At 38.7% G+C, this 12,116-nt stretch overlaps 1 long non-coding RNA gene across 1 annotated transcript in view; it reads left to right on the top strand.

The window, feature by feature from the left end:
- LOC122792968 overlaps positions 1-12,116 on the top strand; it is a 763,898-nt gene that overhangs the window by 226,474 nt on the left and 525,308 nt on the right. Inside the window, exon 2 of the long non-coding RNA XR_006363434.1 lies at positions 9,719-9,865. This is a non-coding gene — a long non-coding RNA (uncharacterized LOC122792968). The remainder of the gene's footprint in view (positions 1-9,718; positions 9,866-12,116) is intronic.

Here is a 12,116-nt window from a genome sequence, read left to right as displayed (position 1 = left end):
GAGATTGCCTATGTCCTTGTTTATGAGATCCAAAATGATATGCTCCATGGCTTTACAGATCAGAGTTGTCAAGCTAATGGGGTGATAGTTTCCAGGGTCAGTAGTGGCACCACATTTGTGCAAGGGGATGACAGTGGCAGTTCTCCACCCTGCTGGAATGAAACCTGTACTTAGGCTGTGGTTGAATAGGGTGCTCAATGGCAAAGTTAGTTTTTGCTGGGAATGGTGCAGAATACATCCTGGGATACTATCTGGTCCCATGGAAGCTGTGTTATTTGCCTTGGATAGGGCCTTTAACACTTGATCTATGGAGATGTGAGGTGTGGGACAAATATTGGGGATGTTGAATGGGGCTTTGTGGGGGGACATGGGGTGAAGTTTGCACTAAACCTATCTGCTAGCAGGTTGCTAATTCAACATTATCAGTGTAAGTGATATCCATTGAGTACTAATTTGGAACAAACCTGGGCTTTGCTATGGAGGTTCCTGACTTAACTGAAGAAGGCTTTGTGGTTTCCCTTTGTTTTGGAGGCTAGTTTCTATTCATAATTGGCTTTGGAGGTTTTCACTAGTGATCTAATTTGCTTGTTGAGGCTAAGGAGGGAGTTTTTCCAATTTGGAATTTGTTCATTTTTACCCTTGGACAACAGTTTCTTCCTTTTGTTGTAAAGCCTGTTGATAGCGGATGTCCACCAGACAGGTCTGTTTCCTTGAGCAGCAGATTTTAGTTCTGTTGGGTATGGCTGTGTCCATGCAGTTGTATTGGTGCATGTATACTGCACTGGTGTAGTGTTCAGCATAGTTGTCTGCATCAGGTGAGGGGGGCAGTGGTGTAAAGCTACTGATACCCTCCCTTAGGAAGTTGTAGTCATCTTTTGAGAAGTTTTTTAGCCTGGTTATGGCCGGGGTGGGGGTGGGTTGTGGTGGGATAGAAACTTTTAATGAGACAGCCCGATGATCTGATCTAACCAGGGAGGACCATACTGTGGGAGTGGTGCAGCTGTTGCCCATGTAGGTGAGAATCAAGTCCAGAATGTTATGTCCCCTTGTGGCGGGTAAGATGAGCTGGTCTAGTGCATTAGAACTGATGAACTCAAGGGATCGTTGGGTGAGTGTGTCAGTGTAGGAATAGCTCACCCAGTCTGTGGTGGGGTAGTTGAAGTCACCAAGGATCACGGTGTTAGTCAAGTAGTTCCAGGTAGGAGGAGTGGGTATCCTGAGTCATGGAGGGAGATCTATAACTGGCTATAACGTGGATGGGTGTCTTGCCAACTGTCAGTTGCACCTGGAGTAGTTCAAGTGTGTCATGCTGGCAAACCAGTCTGGAGGTGTGCTTGTCCTTAATGAAGATAGAGACTCCACCATCCTTAGTCTTCCAAACCTCATTTTGAGGTCAGAATGTGTGGAATGAGATATAGCCTGGTAGGGCAGAGGTGCTCTCCACAGGCCTGAACCAAGTTTCCTTGACCGCACAGACGTTGGCATCTCCAGTGTGAGGGGAGCCTCCAGTGAGTGCATATTCAGGTTAAGGCTCAGTCATCAAGTGTGGCGTCATCCCCCTTCCTGATGATAAATATTTCATTAATGAAACAGACAGCATTTCTTCAATGGAAAATAGGGGCTTTGGTACACTGCCTTCTCCTCCTCCTACTTTTAAATGATACACATTGGTGAGGCTTGAGGCCATGGCCACCCCTATAACCCCATAGCTATTCCAGTAGTCTGTTTATAAAACTTGTTGTTGAACACAGAGTAGTTGTTCCTAAGGAGTAGGTCCAATAACCTTCCTAGAACTTCTGTCCCTTCTGGTAATACATTCCTGCCTTTTTCATATGCCTCTGTTGCAGCTTGAATGCAGTAGCTGTGTGGAAGCACTGTTTAACATGCTTCCACATCTATTGTGACTAGAATAGTAGAACTGCTAACTGGAATATCTCAAATTTTACCAAGAAAATAAAGAGATTCTAAAATCAGATTTGTTGGCCTCTGCCATTGGTTTTATCAGGGTGTCAAGGTAGATGGATATTGTCTTCATTACGGAACCTCCATTTGCCACTACTGGTCTATAGGAAAGATTAGAGATATTCTTATGGGGCTTTGGGAACCCAAAGAAGCTTAGTATTTTTGGGTGTGGGATGTGAACAAAAAGTGAAAAAGCTTGGCATCTAGTAAATCATACTCATGTAAGACTCAAAGTTGCTATCACATTAACTGTAGAACCTGTTATTGTCCAGCATTGCCTCAGTCTTGCAGTTATAAGCAGCTGTATCTGTGACAAGGATGCCTCCCTCCTTATCCGCCTTCATGATTCGGTGAGTCATACATCTGCTCATTTTTTTAGAGTCGCCAGTTTCTCTCTGCTAATGTTATATAACTTCTTCCTAGGTGGTGTACTGACAGCCTTGTGGATATTTGCCTCACATTTGCAGTGTGTAGTCGTTGAAAGGGGTGATTATTTTTGATACAGCTTTTCTCACTTCTCATGCATTTTTTCTTTGGTATGCCATTGACATTTTCTCAGTTTTACTGTTCTTGCAGGTTACTTCTGTTTCCTGATAGTAGTATGAATGGTTTATTTAATTAAATCTTTAAATGTTGGGGATGTTTATTATAATTGCAGAATATAATATTTGTTTTATTGTTTTATACTAGGAATAACACTGTAATATTATAATTCATGTTAGCACACTTATACACACATCAGTTTTATCTAATACTGAACACTTACACACACATCAGTTTATCTAATACTGACGTACCTTTAGGGGAGTTATTTGTAAAATATTTAAATTATAGTCCTTTTTGCAAATATTACTTCTGTTTATAATGCACAGCGCTGTTATGTTTGGGCACTTGTAGTTTTCATGAGAACAGTTTACAATTTATCAGTGTACTAAGTCTTAAAACACTTATAAAATGCAGCCTTATATAATATGATTATCTTTCTAGTTTACCATTTTTTCAAAGGAAATGTAATGCTGAGATTTTTGGCTGTTAAACATTGCATAACTATGGTCTCTCCCCCATTTACACACCATGTGGTACATCGCGCAATGAGCACCTTTCAGTGCTCATTGTTTTTGTAGCAGTTATGGGTTTTACAAGCTCAGGTTGCTAGCCCAAGGCCCAGCCCTTCTCAGAGTGTGCATCATACACACTTGCAAGTACACACATGCACCTAGGGCCAATTTAGACTACCCAATCCACCTACAGCATGTGTTTAGAATGTGGGAGGAAACCAGTGTACCCAGAGGAAATCCACGCCAGTGCAGGGAGATCATGCAGACTCTGCACAGAAGACACCCCAGCCAAGAATCGAACTGGAAAACCTCTTGCTGTGAGGTGACAATGCTAACTGCTACACCACTGCGCTACCTATTGATCTGTGTTGGTATATGTGTGTATTTACCCACTGATGTATTAAATACGTACTTTATTATTTTGTTAATTCATTATGAAATACTGTATCCTGAGATTTTGTTCTTCTATTTGTTTGTGCTAATGGTAGAGCTTTTCTCCCCAGGTTTCAATTGAAAAAGGGCTTTAGCTTAGTCAGACTAATCTGGTCGACAAATGTCAAATAAATAAATAATAAATAATAAATAAATCTAAGGTAGGTACCTATAAACGTCCTACTTTAAAACCCTTGTATGTAGTTTTGGTTTATATGAGACATATTTTAAGCGTTAGTGGGTTTGCTTGCAACAGTGCGTCAAGTGTAATGAGTCACTACTACAGATTATCAGTGTGTGGTTTAATTATTATGCATTCAATATTTTATTTAGCAAAATGCAGAAAAAATGTAATTGTTAACTATTCGGCTGCATATGAACATTAAAATACATGACTGTATGTTTTGGTAGTCTGTATCCTATATAGATGAAATGACATGCATCGTAATAAATGTGTGTTGAGTTTTTTACCACCGGAAGAGTAGTAACCCACTGCTGCTACTCAAGCTGTAACTTGACAAATTTTGATTCTTACAGATTCTTTGGCAGTGTTTTCTGTTAAGAGCAAAGACAATGCACTCTTGAAGTTTTTTTTTTCTTTTCTCAATAGTTGTGCAACCATGGAGGTAGCATATATAAGTAACAAGGTACGAGTTGAAAATCTTCCCACATATAGGTGCAGAGGGTTCTAAGCTGGCAAAAATTACTTGTTTTTGACAAGTTGAGATGAATCCCTATCTGTATTCATTTGTAACTTCATCCAGACATAACTCTGATTCATAGTGGAACTTTTTATATTTCCATCTGTCAGACACAGACAGTTTTTGGGGTTGTACCTTGTTAAGACCTAATGTTATAATGATCCTGATCTTTGAGTTAGTGTGCAAGTATACTTAATGAAATAGTAGATCTTGTAGAATGTCACTGTGAAAGTGAACTTTCCCCACACCACTTCTCTTTTATAGCTTATTTAATTCAACATTTGCTAATTGGCAGATAAGTTGCCTGACCCATGAACCATTTAAACAAGGACCTGGGCCACAGGATACACAAAAGCACACATATGTGAACTACAGTATCCACATTAAATCCATGCACCCATGGGGAGCATGCAGAAATGACACCCAGTAAACAGAGTTCAGGACTGATCATGGGCTATAAAGCCATGCTCACGCATGAAACACTGCTCATTTTATACAGAGTCGCATGCTGGTTGACTTTTACAGACGCCTGTTACTTTACTCCTTTTTAAATGTACCATATATTCTAAAGATGGAAAATGCTTTTCTTTATCAATCTACATCAAGATAAAAATGTATCTACTGTGTATAAAAAAGTAATTTTTAGGGATCTTAGAGCTTTCTCTAGAGTTTTCAGTGGCTTACTATGCCAGCTGTTTTCTATCCACTCTATTGGACGGACATTTTCATTTTAAATACTTCTGTTATGATACATGTATGTCCTCTTTCCATACAGTTTTATATAAAAATCATATATCTGTCTTTTTGTGCAATATTTGGATAGGCAGCCAAATTATAAAGGAGTTTATCTACTACATATACCTGTTAAACTTATTTAAAGTTAACTTATGAATGTGCATGGCATATTATTGTATTAATGTAGTACAATTAAAAGCTTTTTAAATAGGAATTGCTTTTAGACAATACTGTTATATTGCTATTAGTCTAGAGAGTGCAGCTGTGTAAGATGAGCTTACCATAACAGTACATGTTCAAATGGTCACTGATGCTGTAGCCTTAGCTATATGGGGTTATATCCTGACAAGGATGTACCAGCTTCCAAAGCTTCACGGCACCTTTCACTTACCCAAACTGAGCTGAATAAAGGACAGGTTTGGGTGCAAAAGCCTTTCCGAACTTTCCTGCAAGCAGAAAGAGGGAGGCTGAGCCCTGAAAGGACAAGGCTAGGAATAACAAAAATATCCACACCCTGGCATAAAAATACAGCAAAAAATAAGGGGGGGGGTGGCTACTGCAGCAGTGATCATTCAGACATTGACTATTATGGTAAATTCAACTTAACTGAGCTATGTTCTTCATATTGATCACTGATGCAGTAGCCTCACCTATATGGTCAGGTTTGGGAATAGTGTATAAAAATTTAAGACTGAAGAACTTTATACATACTATATCTGCCTTTTTAAGGACACCTGGCAGTCTATCATGAAAACTGCAGGCAGCAAGACACACATCCTCTAACGCAGACAGCACAGGAGGAATGAGATTACTGTACATTTTGGAAAATAATTTTGCAGCAACTTATTTTTTTATGAGACTGAGAAACCTTAGTATGAAAACAATGGGACATTCTAGCAATGAGAAAGAAACCCCCACAGAGAGGACCAGAAAGAGTCCTCTGAGTCTGAATCAGAAATCTGAGAACAAAACTCTAAATCCATCCCTGCATCTTCCTGTTCAGATTTAGAATCTTGAATCTCATCAGGAAGGGAGACATCCTTCTTTCTTTTACTGGAAACTACTCTACAAGAAGGATTAATAACCTGAATTGAACTCTGAGCCAGTAAAATACTACTATACAAAGAAATTTGAGGATGATTAGATAATATTTGGTTTTCTGTTTCTTTCTGACAAAGGAAAAATGGGCCCAACATTGTTGGTAATGGCAGCAGCTGCTTCCCCAAGGATGAGCACAGCTTTCTGATACAACAGGGAAACCTTCTCTGTTCCTCCTGCCAGGACTGGCAAGAATGATTCTCCCTTGCCCACTGAGGGGACCCCGGATGAGCACAGCTTTCTGATACAACAGGGAAACCTTCTCTGTTCCTCCTGCCAGGACTGGCAAGAATGATTCTCCCTTGCCCACTGAGGGGACCCTGGATGAGCACAGCTTTCTGATACAACAGGGAAACCTTCTCTGTTCCTCCTGCCAGGACTGGCAAGAATAATTCTCCCTTGCCCACTGAGGGGACCCCAACAGCTGCAGATGATGTGGCTAATCCGCGGCCCATAATGGCTATAGATGCTACACCAGAGGGATCTGGGGAAAAAGATGACTCATCAGAGGTATGACAAATGGCCACAATAGAGTCACCCACCTGCTCTGTTCAATTCATTTTTTCTTTGGGGCTGGAAGAAGGCCCGACAATGTGAGTGACAATCTGTTCCATGATCAAGCTGAAAAGAGTGCGTTTATCCTGGGGGGGGGGGGGGGGGTAATAATGCCAGTAAAACTGCCAGTCCACATAAGTTACTTTTTTGACAGTTAAAAGCACTTTCAAAAACTATGGCAGCCCCACAACCTTCAAATAAACACAGTTTCTCCACGGAAAATAGTTAATTAGGTAACATTACTTTTAAACTGACAGAAACAACTAGTGCTCCATTTAAAAGTACATTACAACTTCGAGACAGTCCATTAAAACAAAACACTACTAACTTTAAAATAACTTTCCTGAAGAGGGAAGTAATAAAACATCAGTGAAAAATAATGAAATTGAAGGTTTTCCCTAAAGGGAACTCATCTGCCCAGCTAAGAAAAACACAAGCCAATTGTCGATCCTCCAAAAGCCTCAGAGGAGCATACTGTTCAGCAGCAGTAAAGCTCTGAAGTGCTTCATGCCCAGATTTGTCTTTTAGTCAGCTCAGCTTGAGCTGCTTGGCAGTTTTGGAGTGTGGAAGGTGCCCAGAATCTTTAGCTGGGTGTTATATCTTTGGCAGGATATTCCACAAATAACTAAGGCTACTGCAGTGGTGATCAATATGAAGAACATTGCACAAGTGTTAGTCACATTCCAAGTATGTTGCTGTTATTAGCAAGGTTAAGTTCTGTTAGGATTAGCTAGTATGTCATGCTGTGTAAATTTACAATTTTAAATGTTTCTGTAACAGTACTAGTATTGTATTGTAGTGCATTGTTAGGCAGCCTTATATCTGATGGACATCTGTGCCTATTTTCTAGAAGGAACATGTCTCTGTTTCAGTATTCTTAGATAAGTGAAAAATCTGTGCTTCATACATGCTGCTTTACTTAACAGATTTTCTGTGTAAGATGTTATAACTTTAAACCCATCATACTTTTATTCAGGACTGAAGGCATTAGTAAAACAAGTCTTAAAATACTTTGCATAAGAGGTATTTTTCTGAAAATGGAGACAATATAAAATATAATTTTCCCATATTCTGTACTTGCTGTTTTTCCATATGTGCAATATATTCTTGCAAAATTTAAATAAATAAATCCCCTTTCCTAGATCAAAACACATTCAATAAAAGAAAAAGTGTTAGATTAACTATAGTATCTTGCAGAACTGCTTAGCAAAAAATGTGTTCACAACCCCATCTGCAGCACAGCAATTTATTCCCCTGGGAGGCATTAGACAATTTATGCTGGGAAACGTTTTGCATTTTAGGGATAGCACTTTTGGGATAAGTGGCAACTTGGCTTTAATTGTTAGACAGTGTGCATTCCCAAGTTTAGTTGCAGGAATGAGCTACATGGAATATTGCTTGGAGATGTTTGTTTGTGCTTTGGCTGCTACATTTTTTGTTGTTGTTGTGTCCTTTGGCTTATCCCGGTTAGGGGTCACCACAGTGGAACTCCGGTCCGCTAATGTTTGGTAGTGGATTTTTACGTGCCGAGTTAACAGCCCTGACGCACAACCTTCAACGAAGGCATGCCCATTCACGCATGCCTCCACACAGAAGACACTCTAGCTGAGAATCGAACATGACAACGTCTTGCTGTGAGGCGACAACGCTACCGTGGCTTCTATCCATTGACTGTAAAGTTACTGTGTATCGTTATGCACATGAGAAATGCAGGCACAGTATAGCTACATTGGGCAGCACAACAGTGAAAGAAATTGTTTTTACTGTAGTTGAAACAAAGACCTTGCTTAATGTACCTAACTGAATACATTCCTTTAATGAGTCATTGCTTGTAAAAGTCAAATGTGTTTTGTGGTAGACATAGTAGTTTTTTCACTGTATACATTTTCATGGAGAATCAGTGTCCGTCTAATGAGCTGATTTGAGAATATGCCAGGAGGATGTTCTTTACAACTTAACTTTTTGCACCCTAAAGATGCTTTTGAGCATTTCTTTGCGTGCTTGTGCCTCTTAATAACTAGAAAAATGTTGCACTCAAGTTGTTGCAGGATTTCATCTTACATGATGAGAACAACGGTCCTACCATCGATGATACATTACTCCTAAAATAGCAAATGATATTTAATTTTCAAATAATTGTTTGAACATGGCCAGAATATTAATTTATGTAAAGATTTCAACAAATAGTGGGGCTTGTTCTGCTGCCATAGACTACAACACAAGTGACCAGAGTTCGATTAGTAGATGGGGAGCCCGCTGGAACTGATTGATTGAAAGAATGTCAGTATTGCATTCTTACCACTGTGGCAGCAAGATGTGTAACTAGGTGCGCCTGTGGTAATAATCCCATTGCAGAGTTACTGGTGGAGATCAGAAACCACATGGGAGCAGTGGCTTTGAGGGTGGGGGAGGAGATCAGCTTTGGAAGTATGTCAGTTGCAGAAGTGAGTGACGTGCCCTTACTGATGCCTGTCATATGCTAAACCCTTGAGAATGTTGCTGGGCATACGTCAAGATATTACAACTGAAATAAGAATACCTCTGACGGCTGCCTAAATTTTGTCCCATTTGTCAACTGTACACCCCCCCACACACACACACACACACACACACTGTGAAATGGGAAAAAGTGGGCCAGTTGACTGACCAGGAAATTGAACAGTGCCAAGAAATGGGGTAGAAAAAGTTCCACATATCTCCATAACGAAGCCAAATAGACAAAATTGCAGTCAAATAGATGTATAAAATTATGATAAAGGCAGCTATGCAGCTTAAAAAAATTATTTAAGTACTTTACAGAAAAGAGTTAACATTAACATTCAGCTGCTGTAACTGTTAGAATTCAGTGCAAAACATATCGTCTAAGGAAGATAACTTGTAATAAACAGCTATTTATGACTTCAGTAACATTTATGATTCTAGAGGGGTGAATTCTTACTTGTAATGAATTCTTCACTTTTTTTGGTTAAAAGTTTGGTATGCACTGATTAGAAGCTTGAATGTGACCTTACTGTGCTCCTGTGAAGGCAAAAGTTGAAATATTTTGTGTTATGTTGGTGATTTTTGTGGTTATCTTGCATATGGCTGTAATTACTACTTGTGGACTTAATTTTTTGATCTATTTACAGATGGTTTGTTATAAGCAATCAGTCATTTCTGAAACTCTCCTTTTCATAGGTATTCCAAGTCTTGTAGAAGCTGAGTGGAATCCTGGATTAGCTGGTCTTGTACCCCCACCTTCAAAATGGCATTGCTGGAGGAGAATGACTGCTAGGTTGAGAACATGAAAGTACAATGCCTGCACAGGGAGAAAAGTGACTGCAGGTGAGTAGTTTTGCCCTTTAAAAGTTGCAAAGGGTGATTTTCTCTTAAGTGTTATTGCTGAAACTGAAGTGACTAATGATTTTGTCACTGTAGACTCTAAGGTTTTTTTTCTGGAAGTCCTTGTAGTTTAGTTTGAACTAGTCGCAGCCTGAAAAATCAAAACATAGTGCACTAAAACTGGTGAATAACTTCAGAAGTTATGGTCTGCATAGTGTATGCAATTGTTAAGTTCTTTACTTTCAGGCATTGTCTGTATACTAGCCCTATACACCAATTCTAAAGCAGTCAGCTCTTTCCAATGTGTATTCTATTGCAAGCACTGATATTTTTAAATGATTATATTAATGCCTGCAACACTTCCTTTTGCCACTCTTTATGTCTGTTGAAGCTCTCTTCTGCATTAGGTTTTTTTCAGTTAAATTTCTCAAGCAGTCTGTTTTATCTTTGATAAAGATTTAACTTTCATCTCCAACTACCATAGGAGCTCTTTTCACTTTTAAATTGTAAAGTGGTATAAATACCCAGCAGAGAAAGCACTAAATATACACTAAGATTTCAAAGTACTAAGTGTGCTTGTGAAGTTTTAGACATCCTCTTCCCCCAAATGCACACATATCTGTATGATTTCTTTGTTTTTCATGCTGGAAAGTATTCTAAATTGATTCATAGGAACTTCAAGGTAATGGAGTCCATTTATGCTGTGCCAGTCACCCTCTCCCCCTCAGACCTTGGCCTCTTTCCCTAGGAGGCCTAGGCTAGTCAAACCCAGGAAGAATTTTTGGATGCATATCCATGCTTTTTTTAAAGGATGATAGTACATCATACTACTTAACCTGTAGAGGGATATGGTCCAGAGGTGGGTAGGTGCTGTGTGATGAATCTATTTTTTCTTTGTGATGAATCTATTTTTTCTTTGCATTTTATTCATCTACTGTTTAAGATTTGGTGCCCTGGTTCTGGTATTTGTGGAACTATTAGACCTGTGGATATGCAGATGATGCAGGACATCTAGGTGTCTAATGGCACAGAAATCAGTGCATAGATCCCCCCTCAAGAATATATAAGATACTGCATAAAGGAACAGTGCTTCCAGACTATCATGATAATTTAAGGTCTTTAAACCCCTAATGATGTTGCTTGGCAATCTCTAGGGTCTTTCTAGTTACTTGTGTTAATGTCCAAGTAAAATTAGAGATGAGAAGAAAAAAGCTGTTAACAGATGCTTGAAAGAATTGTTAAATTTCACTCAGAACATACTATTTAGACTTCTCTTGGTTAATTGCTTGCACCTGTATACTTAACTGTCACTAAGAGCATTTGCTAATGGAAAAAGCTAATGAATTTGCAAATACAAGAATATTACTATTTTCAGTGACTTTTATCACTCATATTTTCAAGCCAATTTGCTTAAAAGATCAAAGGAAATAAATCTAGATGTCCACCCATATAAAACAGAGAAGATTATCTTAGCTTTAAAAGTATACTTGTCATATAATATGTACATCTACTCCCTCACAGCCTATGATCACATTAGACCACTTGCTTCTTTCTAGCCTTTGTTACATAGTGAAAGTCTGGATTCATTATAACTAAGAAAAATAATTTATCTTCAATTGCTTTGGCATATGTAACAGTCCCTTGTAAGATTCTACATACCTCACATTTAAAATACCCCCAAAAGTATCCATTACAAAATTGCTTTACAGCATAACATTTGATTTTATACCATGAAATTCTTATACAAATAACTGTTTTGCTTGGGTAGTCCTGTCCCTTCATTGTCCTCTTAAAGATTAATCACATAAAGTGGGTTATATGCTTTACAATTCACCCACCAATTTAATACGATATTCAAAATGTTCTCAGTCACTTCTTGCGAAGCTGCATTTCATATCTAATCCTTTATTGAGACTAGTACTTTACAGTCATTTATTCACTAATAGCACAGTATTGATGGTCTTCTTGGTCATCTGAATTTCTCAGCACCAGTCTGTAGTTCAAACCCAGAATACTAATGATTGTTCTAGGTAACTCATTTTATTATTTTATTTCTGTCACTGAAGCATTTTCTTTGGAATAATGGAAATGTTTCTTCACTAATCTTTCTCTATAGGTTATTGTCAGAAGAATGAGATGTGGAGTCCCATTCTGCATGCTGGTTCACTTTTGGTTAGCTAAATAACCTTCTTTTTTTCCTTACTCAATTCAGCATCAAAAAATGTGTTTGATCCTTCAATGAAAAATATTTAAG

Source organism: Protopterus annectens, chromosome 2.part0 (assembly GCF_019279795.1).
Source record: "Protopterus annectens isolate FY-2018-M chromosome 2.part0, PAN1.0, whole genome shotgun sequence".
In the NCBI taxonomy this organism is placed as follows: domain Eukaryota; kingdom Metazoa; phylum Chordata; order Ceratodontiformes; family Protopteridae; genus Protopterus; species Protopterus annectens.
This window is presented reverse-complemented; position numbering and strand designations above follow the sequence as displayed.